The 14530-nt window shown below is 49.2% G+C and overlaps 1 long non-coding RNA gene across 1 annotated transcript in view; it reads right to left on the reverse strand.

The window, feature by feature from the left end:
* LOC137645625 (uncharacterized) overlaps positions 1-14530 on the reverse strand; it is a 71905-nt gene that overhangs the window by 38948 nt on the left and 18427 nt on the right. Inside the window, exon 2 of the long non-coding RNA XR_011045320.1 lies at positions 4231-4574. This is a non-coding gene — a long non-coding RNA (uncharacterized lncRNA). The remainder of the gene's footprint in view (positions 1-4230; positions 4575-14530) is intronic.

Genomic DNA, 14530 nt, shown 5'->3' on the forward strand with positions numbered 1-14530 from the left:
AATATTAATTTTAAGGCCACTAGTCCTCTGGACTTCCCGCATGCCTTTCACTTAGTGTCTACGAAGTCCTTGGACTTCTTCACTTTCTTTGGCACAAATATCCCTCGCTAATAGTCTGTTCTCTTTCAGTGCTCCCAACTTGAGAAAGATACAGCTCGGGCTACCCTCAAGATCTGGATTGACGGGTTCGCCCTCAACCTGAAGGCCACACAGCCTTATATCCGCCTGGGAATGGTGTTCCCGTCTCTACCACATGCTAAAACTTCACCTGCGGTCCCCGAAGAATTGGCGGATCCTTTCATCGAGAGGTTCGAATCCCTTCTTCCAGCCCCGAACCAAGAAGAGACGGGCGGCACCCTTACTGAAGACGTCTCTACCCTCAACCTCGATGTGGAATCCATGGCTCTTGATGATCCCGACGCAGGTAGGGACGTAGGTGAGTCAAGTGGTTCCCGTGCTAAGATTCCTATCCCTAGCCCGGCTTTCTCTTCTCCTTCAGAACACTCTTCTTTTCGAGGTTTTCCAGGGACAACCGGGACTGGTCTCAATCCCCGGCCTTTTATCCCCAAGGTGAAGGCTCATCGTAAGAATTTATATACGACCCACAAGTCTTCCAAGGAACACAAGTCTTCGAAATCATCAGCTTCGAAGGCTAAATCTTCCTCCACCAGTCTCTCTTAAGACCCAATTGCTGCGCCTTCAACCTCTCACGGAGTATCTCCGTTCTGGCACCTGTTTCCCCCCCAACGGAATCATCTGGCCGGTGTATTTTCCGAGAAGATGTTTGCTCGTTTTGAGTCGATACTATCGTCTCATACGCGACAATCACAAGAGAGAATAGCTTCTATGAAGAGCCTAGTTAAGGGACTCATGCGCTCGGGGCTGCCACCGCCACAGCAGCAATACCCCATCCCCGACGCCTCCAAGCTTCCCCCTTTCAATAAGAATAACCCTTGGAGGTTGGCAGTGCATGCCCCCTTCTCGGAGGGTATGTTGTCCCTCGGAGATTTCGGTACCCGGCTTCTTGCGGATTATGAATTCTACCCGCCAGGTCTTGAATTCCCCTTCCCCGGCTACGCTCGCCTCAAGAAAGAGGCTCTGATTCGATTGGTTAAGGGCCCAGAGGAAACTGTTAAATTTCCTAAAGAACAGGCACAGTCTGTCTTGGTTGGGGATTGCTTGAACACTATGATTACGGCCTACAAACGTTCATATACTATGTTTGTGGCCGACGACCAGACCCCTACCCCATGTGCGACCAAGATCATAGAGACGGTCTTTCAGCCTATCAAGGAAGAGAAGCCTTTACCTCACCTCAGGGAGACCGACTTACCCTCCCTTCTCTTTCCGGGAGACGGTGAATGTTGGCGGAGCGTCCAAGCTACCTTCTCGGTAGGTAAGTTGAGCCCGGACTGTGCCTCGACGCAGTTCAGCGAACGGCTTCCCAACTTCCCGGAGTCTCTCATCAAATTGGAATATGAATCGAGGTGTTGATTCAGCAGATCCCTTAATTCAGTTGCCCTTTCGGAATTGACTGTCGCCACTTACAACGAGGAGGACCTCCTTAGGGTCCTCACTAAGTCACTTTTGCAAAACTTTATGGCTGACGCCTATGATTTTGCAAATGCCAGGACCCATCGTCGACGACACGTTCTATCCGAAGCCACGATTAGGGACGAACCTAATAGGCTCATCAAAGCTCCAGTCTGGGGTCCGGATCTTTTCAACCAGGGGACTTAGTTAACTCGGTCCTTAGCGAGGCAGCTAGAGCCAACCAAAACCTCAACGTTAGGTGGGGCCTGGTTTCAAAGAGGAGATATGAGCCTACTAGTACCCCAATTCAAGGTAGGAAGAGATTGAGGCCCTTCCAATCTTCCCAATTCAGGCAACCTCTGCAAGTGGTTCAACCGGTCTCAGTTCACGAAAGAACTGCGTTCCTTCACAAAAGATCTGCTACTAAAGAATGCAATCCAAAGTATACGTCGCTTAAGATTTCACGGACGCTTGTTCAGCGTGCCAAAGAAAGGCACAGACAAACGGAGAGTAATCCGGGATCTGTCTCGTTTAAATTCCTTCATTCGTTGCGACAAATTCCATATGCTTACTGTCTCGCAGGTGTGGACCTTACTTCCCCGTGGGGCCGTCACCACATCCATCGATCTTACAGATGCCTACTATCACGTTCCAATAGCAAGGCATTTTCGTCCTTTCTGGGCTTCAAGCTAGGCAAACAAGCCCATGCATTCAAACTGATGCTATTGGGGCTCAACATACCACGCAGAATCTTCACCAAATTAGCAGAGACAGTAATTCAAGAGCTCCGAACTCAGGGGTACAGGTAGTGGCCTATCTAGACGATTGGCTAATCTGGTCAGAAAATGCCCAGATTTCCCGCGTAGCAACGACAAAGTCCTCACCTTCCTTCGGCAACTGTGATCCCAAGTCAACCTCGGGAAATCCCGCCTGGTCCCAGGGACCAAGTTTCAATGGCTGGGACTACAAGGGGACCTGTGCTCCCATAGGCTGTGCCTCCCCAAAGCCAAAAGGAAGGTGATAGGGAGGAATACAAACAAATTTCTCAGGGGAAAGTTGGCCTTCCAAGGAAGCCGAGAGTAGATCCTAGGTTCTTTACACTTCACCTCCGTGACAGACATCATCCTGAGGTCCAAACTCAGGGACATAAACAGGGTGTGGCGCTCCAGAGCAACCGCAATACGCCGAGACAGACGTGCTCGCCTTTCCCCAACCCTGAGAAAAAGTCTGCAGACTTGGAAAGATCAAGAATCTTTCCAAGTCGGTTCCTTTACAACACAAGAAAGTCCAAGGGTTATGGTCACCGGTCTTTCAACAAATACACGTCAACGTCCTAGAAATCATGGCAGTCTTCTTCACTTTAAAACGTCTCAACCCAGCCAGGAATCTCCATATCAGACTGGTTCTCGACAGTGCAGGCATAGTACACTGCCTCAACAGAGAGGGCTCCTGATCAGCCCAGATAAACCACATCATGTTGAAGTTTTTTTTTTTTTTTTTTTCCCATGGCGGCAATGCACAAGTGGCACCTGTCACCTGGACCCTCAGGCTTATGCCACGGACCCTATGATTCTAGATTGGAATACCTGGAAGACGTTTTATCTGTTTCCTCCGGTGAATCTCCTGCTGAAAGTTCTGCACAAACTCAGATCCGTCAAAGGTCGAGTGGCTCTCGTAGCCCCCAACTGGCCCAAGAGCACTTGGTTCCCCTTGTTGCTAGAACTAGATCTCCGCCCCCCGCGGATTCCCAATCCGGTGATAACAAAGACAGTGCAAACTCGCAACGTGTTCGCTTCCTCAAGGATTCTGAATGCCCTAACTTTATGGAGTTCATGAAGTTCGCAGCCCAACGTGGTACAAACATCGATTCTTTGAATACTATTTTCCTGGAATCTGCCAAAAAGGACTCTACTCTCCGTCAATATGACTCAGCTATCATGAAATTAGATGAATTCTTGAAAGATTCCCAAGTTGAGACAATGACGCTGAACCGAACTCTGACATTCTTCAGAACTCTCTTCGAATCTGGCCTGGCAGCCAATACCATTACTACAATCAAGTCAGACTTGGGAAAGATCTTCCATATTGGTTTTGACATTGATCTAACGGATTCATATTTCTCATCCATTCCGAGAGCTTGTGCCAGGCTAAACAATCTAAGTGTGATCATGGCCAGTTGAGTAAGATAACTGAATGACTAGATTAATAGAGGCAGCAACCTCGGCTTTTCGCCCTTAGCACTAGAGGGTTCCATTCCCTTGTTAAAGGCCGATTTACACGGACAATTTACTGCCATCAGCAAATGATCCCCGTGCAAAGGCAAAGTGTCCTTGTGCAAACGCTTACTATCCTGGAAAGTTTACTTGCTGCTAGTTACTGGTGCCAGTGAACTATCCCCATGTAAACTGGCCTTCAGGGTTATGTAATTATTGAAGTGAAAGAAAATGGGAAATTTTCAAAAATGTTACAGGTAAGCATCAATTAAACCAGGTTTCTGGAGAAGAAGTGATATGAACATCAGGGGAGATTAATAGAAATAAACCTATATCCGTGTCAAAGACAGGAAGTCAGAATGTATGGTCATTATAATAAATGTGTTGCATAAATTTGACCATCAGCCCCTTCTCTGGGAAGAAGGAGAGATATGCCTAAACAAATACTATTTGTTAAGAAAAGTTGCTTTATCGTGTGGCTTACCTGCATCTAGGTTTCGATCCTGCTGATAACGGAGACTGATTCACTCCATAGAAGGCGAAGAAAACAAGGGGTAGAAAGACCAGTTCATCTTCCTTCTCATTCTAGCCTTATGACGTGACTGCTATTTTCGACGAAATGTCTCTTGTCCTGTGAGGGAGGTTCCGTGCTACATAATCTGTTGAGTAACTACCACAGAGCCAAGGATACAGGTATTCAGGGACCTGTGTGCATATTCTTGTCTTCAGGAACTATGGCGCTGACAAGTTCCTCCTGCGAACTGGGAAAATTCAATACAGTATTCCCTCGGCTATCTCGGGTGTTCAGTTCCAGGACCCCAGGGATAGCTGAAAAACCACGAAGTAGATGAAAAAACCTGCAGTATATCTTTTTTTCATTATTTTAAAAGTTCTACATATATTTTTTATTTTCTTAATAAATATAGCCAATTTGGAAATAATTTGTATTTTTCGTAACAATACAAACCTTGAGCTCTTTATGGGGAATATACTTTTGGAGAAGCTGGAACTAGCCATAAGACTTAGCAAGGTATAACCACCTACCACTAGTTAACGGGGGCAGAGCAGCCACCCTTCTCACACACTCACCTGTGATATGTCGTCAATTTTGATTGCAATGCCCTCACTGAGCATGGTAACAGCTGATCTGGGTCATCAGTTACAGAAAGAAGACACTCAATCCGGAAGACCCCATATCTAGGAACTACTACAGCCGGATTTTGAGTCTTAGCAATGAACTCATGGACAAAGCTGAATGTTACCTGTCCCTCTCCCTTTGAATGGGTGATTCTGTAAAAAAGACCATGAAACTCGCTGATTCTCTTCGTCGAGCGAGAGTGAGAAGGAAGCCAGTTTCAAGTATCAGGTCATGGTCTGGTGACCAACACAGCGGTTCATAAGGTGCTCCTTTCAGGGATTGTAGTACGTGGACTACGTTCCATGGAAGAGGTCTAACTTCTAGCTGAAGATGGGTATGCTCAAAACTCCGTATGAGGAGAGACAATTCCTTCAAATAGGAAAAGTTATCTCCGCTTAGTCTAACAGCGAGGCTTAAAGCCTAGTGGCATTCTGTCACAGTCGAGACCGAGCAGGTCTTTCCTCCCTGAGGTACAGCAAGCTTCGTTTTCCTGTGAAGAGAGAGATCTCGAGCAGAGCAAGACTTCTTTCCGCGACCTCAACCTTAGTAGATGAACCACTTCGCCTGATGAGAGGCGAACGACATCCTGTGGGGGTATCCATTCATCCTTTTGTTATTAATTGCACAAAGACTCTGAGGGAGGTGGTGTTGAATACCCTCCAGGCGAGGGGTTGTAGGGACAAGACTGATCATGGTGAATCCCTGAGTGAGGTTGTAAGAGTAGCTCTGAAAAAGAGAGAACATTTCTCTCAATATCTCTGCAGGAAAGAATAGATTTGGGTGCTATTCTGCCTGCTGCCACTGTGGCGCTATCAGGGTCATTGATTGCTCTGTCGATACCCTTCCCAGAATAGGTGTCCTCCTGACAGAAGGGGAAGGAGCACATGTGTGTTACCGTGATGTTGGTGTCATGCCGTTTCACACATGACTTTTCACGAACACTCTTACTGTCGTCAATTGTCCTTACTTAATTCGGAGGCACCATTCAATTTAGGACAATCGACTTATTCCTGGCTAGCCTATCTATAACAAACCAAACCTTGGCATAGGCTAATACCGTGTACATCATAGGCATATGCTGATACTCAAAGCCTAGACTTAAAGTTAAACTTGACTCTTGCTGTGGAGAAGGACGGATCTTCATTTGCAGTGGAGGTTGAGGGAAAGGCTGGTTCCCGGGGTCTTTTTATTCTTACTTCTACAAGTGCTAGTACATGACAGGTACGCCAAACTGGTACCCTGTAATACAAAGTCTTCATTTAGGACAACGATCCTATGTCAAATAACATGCAATTCATAGCCTAGGCTACTCTGTACTCTTACCTAACCTACTGGTTACACTGCACAGTTAGCCTGGCAACTCAAGAATATACACTTTCACAAATCTGGGAATAATATTGCACATCTTAACTTACGGTTGGTGTCACAATTCCAACCACATGCAAGCGCAGCATGAAGCCATTTCAATACTGGCAAAATTATCGTAACATTTGATTACATTTAAAAAGATAACCACAATAGACGATATCAAGTGTTATTAAAACACATAAATTATAACTAAAACATGTGCATACCTTTAACAAGGGAGAAGGTAAGAATTTTACAATAATAAGGGGAGTAACACCGTTTCCCCTCTACACTGATCGTTGTCGACTTGAAGAGTGCGCTCTGAGCTTACCTCGCACAGCTACGCCCGAGGCTCACACAACTACGCCTTTGTTTACCTTGTGCACTCAATCACAAACTCTCGACAGCAGACACAACTACTCCTTTGTTACGCCTCTCTACACCTCTGCGTATGCACACTCGATCCTACACCATCTCAACCACGTGAGGCTAACATAACATTTTGACGAGATGAAAACCAATTCGTTTATTAAGTCTAATAATCGTCAAGGGAATTACCATTCAGTTAAATGAAGCATTTCTGTAATTACATTGGAGGACCTCTAATAGAGGAGCCTGGTTACCCCGTAATGGTTAACAGCACTTCAGAAACTTCTGGACATGAGACATCCTGGTCTAACATCTCTTACTCAAATTCCGTCAGGGTCAAGACTTAGATGGCTAACTCAGGGTAAGTGCATGTACATGAGCTTGAGCATCGTGAACACATTAACATGTGTGAGGACCTTAGAGGTAGCTCGTGGAGTCACTTACGGGAATAGTATGTGAGCGTCAAAGTGCAACATCATTATTCAAAAGGAAATGATCGTTGCCTAGCCATAGCATCATGAACATGTTTATGAGCATGCGTGCACCAGTGAGGAACGCATGCAGCTAGCGAAGCGACTAGACCTTCGTTGCCCGTAGGAGATAGCCCGACCGCCTGTCTTGTGGGCAGGACAAGCACACCTGTAAGCGAATCCTTATTTGCCATCATTCATAAACATAAGTATGAGTTGATTCCATCCCGTAAGGAGTAGAGATTTAAGGTAATCCTCAAAGTGTTATATCTTACAAGACCATTGGGCCTTAGAGCATGACGGGGGTGAGGCGGAGACTGCAAGAGGTAGTGCTCCTATGAGCTCTCTATTCTGTAGGGAGGAGAAATCAGTGATAATAACCCAGAAAAATTAGCGGTTAGCAGGTGCTGTATTACCATCTGCAGCAATAATTCCGCGGGAATTGTTATACAAACCTCATTGTACAGTATTGCTGCAGGTTTCCAACTCCCGGGCAAGATCTGCTAATCATAAATGCAAGAATGCATGCACAACTGAAGTACAGTAACTTGTGCCAAAACCTCACTATGGTGTGTTAGCAAGCAATTATAGTTGCGCAGGCCTCGTCAGGGAGAAGAGCTCACCCGCACACCTTGCTAATGCTTATGTCTGGGTGGGCTCTCTCATGAATAAAGTAAGAGGTGTTGCCAGCACGTCAGCGGCAGGAGCACACCCTCACACCTGGCTCACGCTTAGTGTCTGAGGTAGACTCTCTCATGAAAAAGAATTGGAGTGTAGCCAGTGCTCAACATTTGAGCAGATCCTCATCGGTATGAGGAACTCCACTGCGAGGGTTTGTTTGATTATGCATGAGACGAACACTCGTCAGTGCTCCAAGAAGAGTTTTTCGACTTGCCTAGTATGCTCCTGCATTAGGAGACATGAGCAAGACTGAAAAGATTTTTGTGTGAGCTAACACGCAGCAAGAAAAACCAGGCTTTTCACTGTAAGGGAAGGAAAACCAGAGGGTGTTCTGAAGGACCTGACCTCACAAAACTCCAAGAGCTTTGTTGTGCGCTATGGACTCGATGGTGAGAGTCAGCGGCCGTAAGCGGTCGACAGTCATCACCATCTGCGACCATAACCCCATAGGGTTATAGCTCATGAGACTCGTTGTGACCCTGAAAACAAGATGGGAGAGAGAGGCGCAGACCACAAGTGGCCGGCCGGCATCACCCTCTGAGGCAATAACCTCAAAGGATTAGGTGTCACAAGACTTGTGGCCTGGGGGCTCAATGGGAGAGGTGGCAGCCGCAAGCAGTTAAGCATCACCATCTGTGTTCCTAAGAGCTGGAACAAGGCCTGACAAACAGAGAGCTTGTTCTGAATGGGAGAACTCCATAAGTGAGGAGGACCTCGCTCGCGGGCGAGAGAGGAACTTTACATGGGACAGAGAAGCTCAGTGCTTCAAACAATACAGGCCCTCAGCAATATGAGCAAGCTACATCTGAGAGCTGTTTGTGTAATCAGTGAGCTTAGAAGACTAACCTTAATCAGCTTCATATGCCAGAGCTGTAGGGACGAAGGGAACAGATGGAAAGAGTGCTGCAGTTAAGGGCACAAAAAGCTCTCTTGGTGCAGTACCTCCAGTCTTAGAAAGGACAACTGTGGTCACCCCCAAGGGAGGCAGGTGGCCACTCATGCTGTGCCCTTCACTGTACAGTACTACATTAGTACCCTCGAAAACCATTCCTTAGCAGGGAGATCCAAATCCCCCCAGGAAGGCAGGAGATGCCACTTGCAAGCTGTCACAGGAGAGAGATTGCAGGTGGTGGCCGGTGTTGTTTCACAGAGGGAAGCGACAGTGTCCTCACCTAAGGGTTGTCTGCGGGTCAAGCGGCCAACACTCTTACTCGATCGTTCTCTGAAGGAGAACAAGCAATCAGAGTCAGTAGAGTGATCGAATTGATAGAGAAAGAAGTCAGGACTACTTCTTCGAGGAAAATCCCAAAGAAGTAACCCTTTAGACTTCTTCCACCATCAACTACTGAACCTCACCCCTTTGTAGGATGGCTACTCCCAACACTCGTTACAAGGAGTCCTGTGAGCAAGAGTGATCTCTTCAAGGACAAACAAAGAGAATGGGGATCAGTCTCAGTAGCCGACATGAAGGTGCCACATTGGCACCCTTCATGGTCGAGACAAGCTCGCAAGACAAGATCCCTGAAACCAAAGAACTCCTTAAAAGAGCAAAAAGTTAAATCCAGTTTGATAACACTCCTTTGAGCCAAAAGGAAAAGTGAAGACATATCACAGGGGAGTGTGTGAGCAGTGTGGCTGGTCGGACCTGCTAACTAGCAGTGGGTGGTTATACCTCGCTAAATGTCTTACAGATAGTTTCCAGCTTTACTGAAAGTATATTCCCTATAATAAACGAAAGGGTTTGTAGTAAGTGTCATAATAATTAAGCTTTTATAAACCCTCCTAACATTCTTAAACTTGTTACACACTCAAATACTTTTTCAGCCAAAAGTTATTGTAGACACCCTTGATTATGCAAATGAAAATTTTTAAATCGGAACACTCATTAACGTACGGTGTGTACTGCTCGGCCAGGCTATGCCATTGACCAAACTGTAGTACATGTCCATTTACTCTGGCCAAAAAAAGTACTGTACATCTGTACAGCATTTAAAATGACCACGATATTAATAATATGACAAATTCGAAGACAATTTGTATTTTTCCTAACCATACAAACCTTAGCTATTTACATTGGGTTTACCTTTTAGCGCAGCTGAAATGACGAGCCACTAGTTTTAACGAGGGTTAATTACCCCCGCGCTAGTTAGCGGGGGGTAGGGGAAGGGTAGCTTGCTACCCCTCCCCCCCCCACACACCGGTGACTTGCTTCACTTCACTTAGAGGTAGGACTTGACTTGGGGGTCAGGGATGGCGGGCACATATGTGTAAATAGCTACGGTTTGTATGGTTAGGAAAAATACAAATTATCTTCGAATTTGTCATTTGTTCCGTAACCGAAATACAAACCACGCTATTTACATTGGGTGACTTACCCCTTAGGAAGGGTGGAAAGTCCCCAGCCTTACTGACTTCGGCTTGCCCGGGGGCTCAATCCCTCTGTGAGCAGCACTAGAGAAAAGGAGCCCCTGTACCTCACAAGTTCCAAGCATCGCTAGGAACGAGTGGCCTACATAAGCAGTGTGTGGAGGAGAGTGTGACTCGTCCTATGAAGTTGACCTTGAGACCTTCAGATAGGAATTCTAGGATAGGACGTTCCCAATACCACCTCGTCAGGGTATGGGAGACGCAACAGTATTAAGCTTAATACTAGGAGCACAAAGAAGCATGGGTTACCTGCAGAGGTCGAGGTCAGCTATGCGAGGACCAGGATGCTGCTTCCCCAAGAGAGGGGAGAATGAAGAAAGAAGTAAGGGTCAGACATACTCTTTCATTCACGCAGACTAAGACCGGGTAACAACGCCCTCAACCTACTGCTACTTGTCCAAAAAGGAGCCTGAGGTTAGACCAGCTGTTGTGCAGCCACCACAGGGCCGATAGAAAAGGTATCGAGGCTCCTGTGGGTCACGTCCTGCAGGTAGTGGGCTATGAAGGTCGTCTGACGCTTCCAGACCCCAGCTTGAAGCACCTGCGTCACAGAGAAGTTTCTCTTGAAGGCTAGGGACGTAGCAATGCCCCTGACGTCGTGTGCCCTAGGGCGACGTGACGGAGGAGGGTCCGGATTCAAGGCATGGTGGATAACCCTTCGAATTCAAGCTGAGATGGTGTTCCTGGTGACCCTCCTCTTAGTCCTGCCTGTGCTCACAAACAAAGCTCGCACTTGAGGACGGACTGCAGCCGTTCTCTTCAAGTAGTGTCTCAGACACCTCACTGGACATAGTAGCAGCTGGTCTGGGTCGCTTGTTACAGAACGGAGACTCGCGATTCTGAAAGTCGAAGCGAGGATCCGACACTCCAGGATTCTGAGTCTTGGCAACAAACTCAGGGACAAACCTGAACGTTACCTCCCCCCATCCCCTTGAATGGGCGATGTCGTACGAGAGACCATGAAGTTCACTAACCCGCTTGGCCGAAGCCAAAGCGAGTAGGAAAGCCGTCTTCCAAGACAGGTGGCGATCGGAGGCCTGGCGTAATGGTTCGAAGGGAGGTCTCGAACCACGTTCCAAGGAGGAGGTCTCACTTCCGACTGGGGGCAGGTAAGCTCATAGCTACGTATGAGTAAAGAGAGTTCTAGCGATGAAGAAATATCCACGCCCTTCAGTCTGAAGGCCAAGCTTAAGGTTGAGCGATAGCCTTTCACTGCCGAGACAGAAAGGCGCATTTCTTCCCGCAGATACACGAGGAAGTCCGCTATTGCTGGAATAGTGGCATCGAGTGGAGAGATACCCCTCCCACGACACCAACCACAAAAGACTCTCCACTTTGCTTGGTAGACTCCCTCAGAGGACCTTCGCAGGTACCGAGACATTCTCTCCGCAACCTGTTGCGAAAAGCCTCTCTCCGCGAGGAGACGCTGGATAGTCTCCAGGCGTGAAGCCGAAGCGAGGCTACGGCCCTGTGAGGGACGCCGGAGTGGGGTTGTCTGAGAAGCTCGTGTCGTGGAGGAAGCTCCCTCGGGAGCTCCGTCAGGAGCTGCAGGAGGTCTGGGAACCATTCCCCGTGATGCCATAGCGGAGCTACCAGTCATCGAACAGTTGACCGATAGTCTGATCCTGTTGAGCACCGTTCTCATCAGACAGAACGGTGGGAAGGCGTACACGTCGATGTTGTCCCACTGTTGCTGGAAAGCATCTTGCCAGAGTGCCTTGGGGTCCGGGACTGGGGAGCAGTACAGGGTCAGCTTGAAGTTCAATGCTGTCGCGAACAAGTCCACAGTCGGGGAACCCCACAAAGTCAGGACTTTGTTGGCTATCTGAGGATCCAAAGACCACTCGGTACTCACTATCTGCGAGGCCCTGCTCAGACTGTCGGCGAGCACATTCCTCTTGCCAGGAATGAAGCGAGCTGATAGTGTTATCGAGTGGATTTCGGTCCACCTCAGAGTCTCTACTGCAAGATGGGATAGCTGCTGCGAAAAAGTGCCTCCCTGCTTGTTGATGTAAGCCACTACCGTGGTGTTGTCGCTCATCACCACCACGGAGTGACCCGCCAGGGACCGTTGGAACTGCTGAAGAGCCAGAAAGACGGCCTTCAATTCTAGCAGGTTGATGTGTAGGCACTTTTCTGATTCTGACCAAAGGCCTGAGGCCCTCTGGTTCAGAACGTGCGCCCCCACCCTTCTTTTGACGCGTCCGAAAACAGAGTCAATTCCGGGGGGAGGACGAGAAGACTCACTCCCTTCCGCAGGTTCTCGTCGACCAGCCACCATCGCAAATCCGTCGGTTCCAGAGACCCCATTGGGATCAGAATGTCCGGAGAATTGGAACCTTGATTCCACCGGGACTTGAGCCGCCATTGAAGGGATCTCATCCTGAGGCGGTTGTTTGGAACCAGACGAGCCAGGGAGGATAGGTGACCTAAGAGACACAACCACGACTGGGCGGGGAGCTCTTCTCGCCTGAGGAAGGGTTCCGCCACCCTCCTCAGCCTTGCTATCCGGTCGCCTGATGGAAAGGCTTTGTGGAGATTGGAGTCTATTAGCATGCCTAGATAAACCAGTCGTTGGGACGGCTGCAGAGAGGACTTCTCGAGGTTTACCACGATCCCCAGATCCTGGCAAAGATCCAGAAGCCTGTCTCGGTGCCGAAGAAGGGTCGACTCCGAGTCTGCTAGGATCAGCCAATCGTCCAGATAACGAAGGAGACGAATGCCGTTCCTGTGCGCCCAAGATGAAATCAGGGTGAACACTCTGGTGAACACCTGAGGAGCTGTGGAGAGACCGAAACACAGCACCTTGAATTGGTAGATCTTGTCGTCTAGGCAGAATCTTAGGTACTTCCTGGAAGACGGATGGATTCTGATCTGGAAGTACGCGTCCTTTAGATCCAGTGTGCACATGAAGTCTTGTGGTCTCACCGCAAGTCTGACCGTGTCTGCTGTCTCCATGCTGAACCGGGTTTGCTTGACAAACCCGTTCAGAGCTGAGAGGTCGATGACAGGTCTCCAGCCTCCAGACGCCTTCTTTACAAGAAAGAGTCGACTGAAGATGCCTGGGGAGCCGTCGACGACCTCCTGGAGAGCACCCTTCTCGAGCATGGTCTCGACTTCGGCCCGAAGGGCCCGCCCCTTTGCCGATCCCGTGGCATAGGAGCTCAACGACACTGGATTCGCTGTCAGGGGAGGTTGAGATGTTGTGAACGGGACGCGATAGCCTTGGCCGATCACTGAGACCATCCAAGCATCGGCCCCGTGTTGCTGCTACCTGCGGACGCAACGCTGAAGGCATCCCCCCACAGGTGGACACGCAGGGGGACTGCCACCCCCAGGGCTTGCGGCCGCGGCCGCCACCCCTAGGAGTCTTGCCTCCCCTGGAGGACTTACCGCCCCTCTTGACCTTGGCTGGAAAGGGCTGGGGCTTAGACACCACCTTCTTAACTGCCGGTGCCTGCTTTGGAGCCTTACGAGGCTGCTGCTGCTGCTGTTGCGGCGGAGATGGAGGCTTATAGGGCCGAGCTGTAAGGGCCCTATGGAGGAGGGAGTCCGTGCTGGATTTCCTCCACCTCTCAGCCGTTCGCTCCATGTCCTGAGGCTCAAACAGGTTCTCCCCCAGAAGGGAAGCATGTCGGAGCCTACACACATCCACGGCGGGGACCTTCGGATGGAATCTCTCGGCCACAGCATCGCACCGCTTCAACACCGAGTTGGCCCACAAAGTGGTAACCTGGTGCGCCAAAAACTCGATGGAGCGGGTGCCCGAGAGTAAGAAGGTCTCCAGGGCCTTCCTATTGGTCTCCTTGGACAAGTCCTCCGAGCGCAATAGGATGCCCCGAGTTCCTAGCCAAAACTCCAGCCACGAAGTGGCCAGCATGGCACACTTAGCGACCTTTTCATGGCTAAGGATCTCTGCCGCCGAGAACGACACCTGCCGGGCAGAGAGCTTCTCAAGGGGAATTCCCTTCGCCAGCTCCTCCAAGGAGTGATGGAGAGGAAGAGCGAGGCTGGACTCACCCAAGATCTCGAAATACCTCCTCTGCTGAAGACGAGGAGGAGGGATGAGCTTGTTCCCGGCAGAGGAACGACTGGAGGAGGCAAGAATCGCGAGCTGAGCGTTGGCCCTAGCTCTGGCACTCTTCAGACCCCAAGACCAGGGCAGAGCCGCACTGGACTTGGGGGCCTTCCAAACGTCAAACACTTCATCTAAGATAGTGTCTTTGCCTTCACGGGGGGCGATCACGGGGTCCATAAGCCCGTTAAGTTGCCTTATCAGGCTCAGGACCTGCCAGAAGGCATGTTCGGATTCCTGCTGATCTCCTACTTGCGGGCTGGCAGCTAAGTCTCCT

Source organism: Palaemon carinicauda, chromosome 8, assembly GCF_036898095.1.
Source record: "Palaemon carinicauda isolate YSFRI2023 chromosome 8, ASM3689809v2, whole genome shotgun sequence".
Classification (NCBI taxonomy): Eukaryota; Metazoa; Arthropoda; class Malacostraca; order Decapoda; family Palaemonidae; genus Palaemon; species Palaemon carinicauda.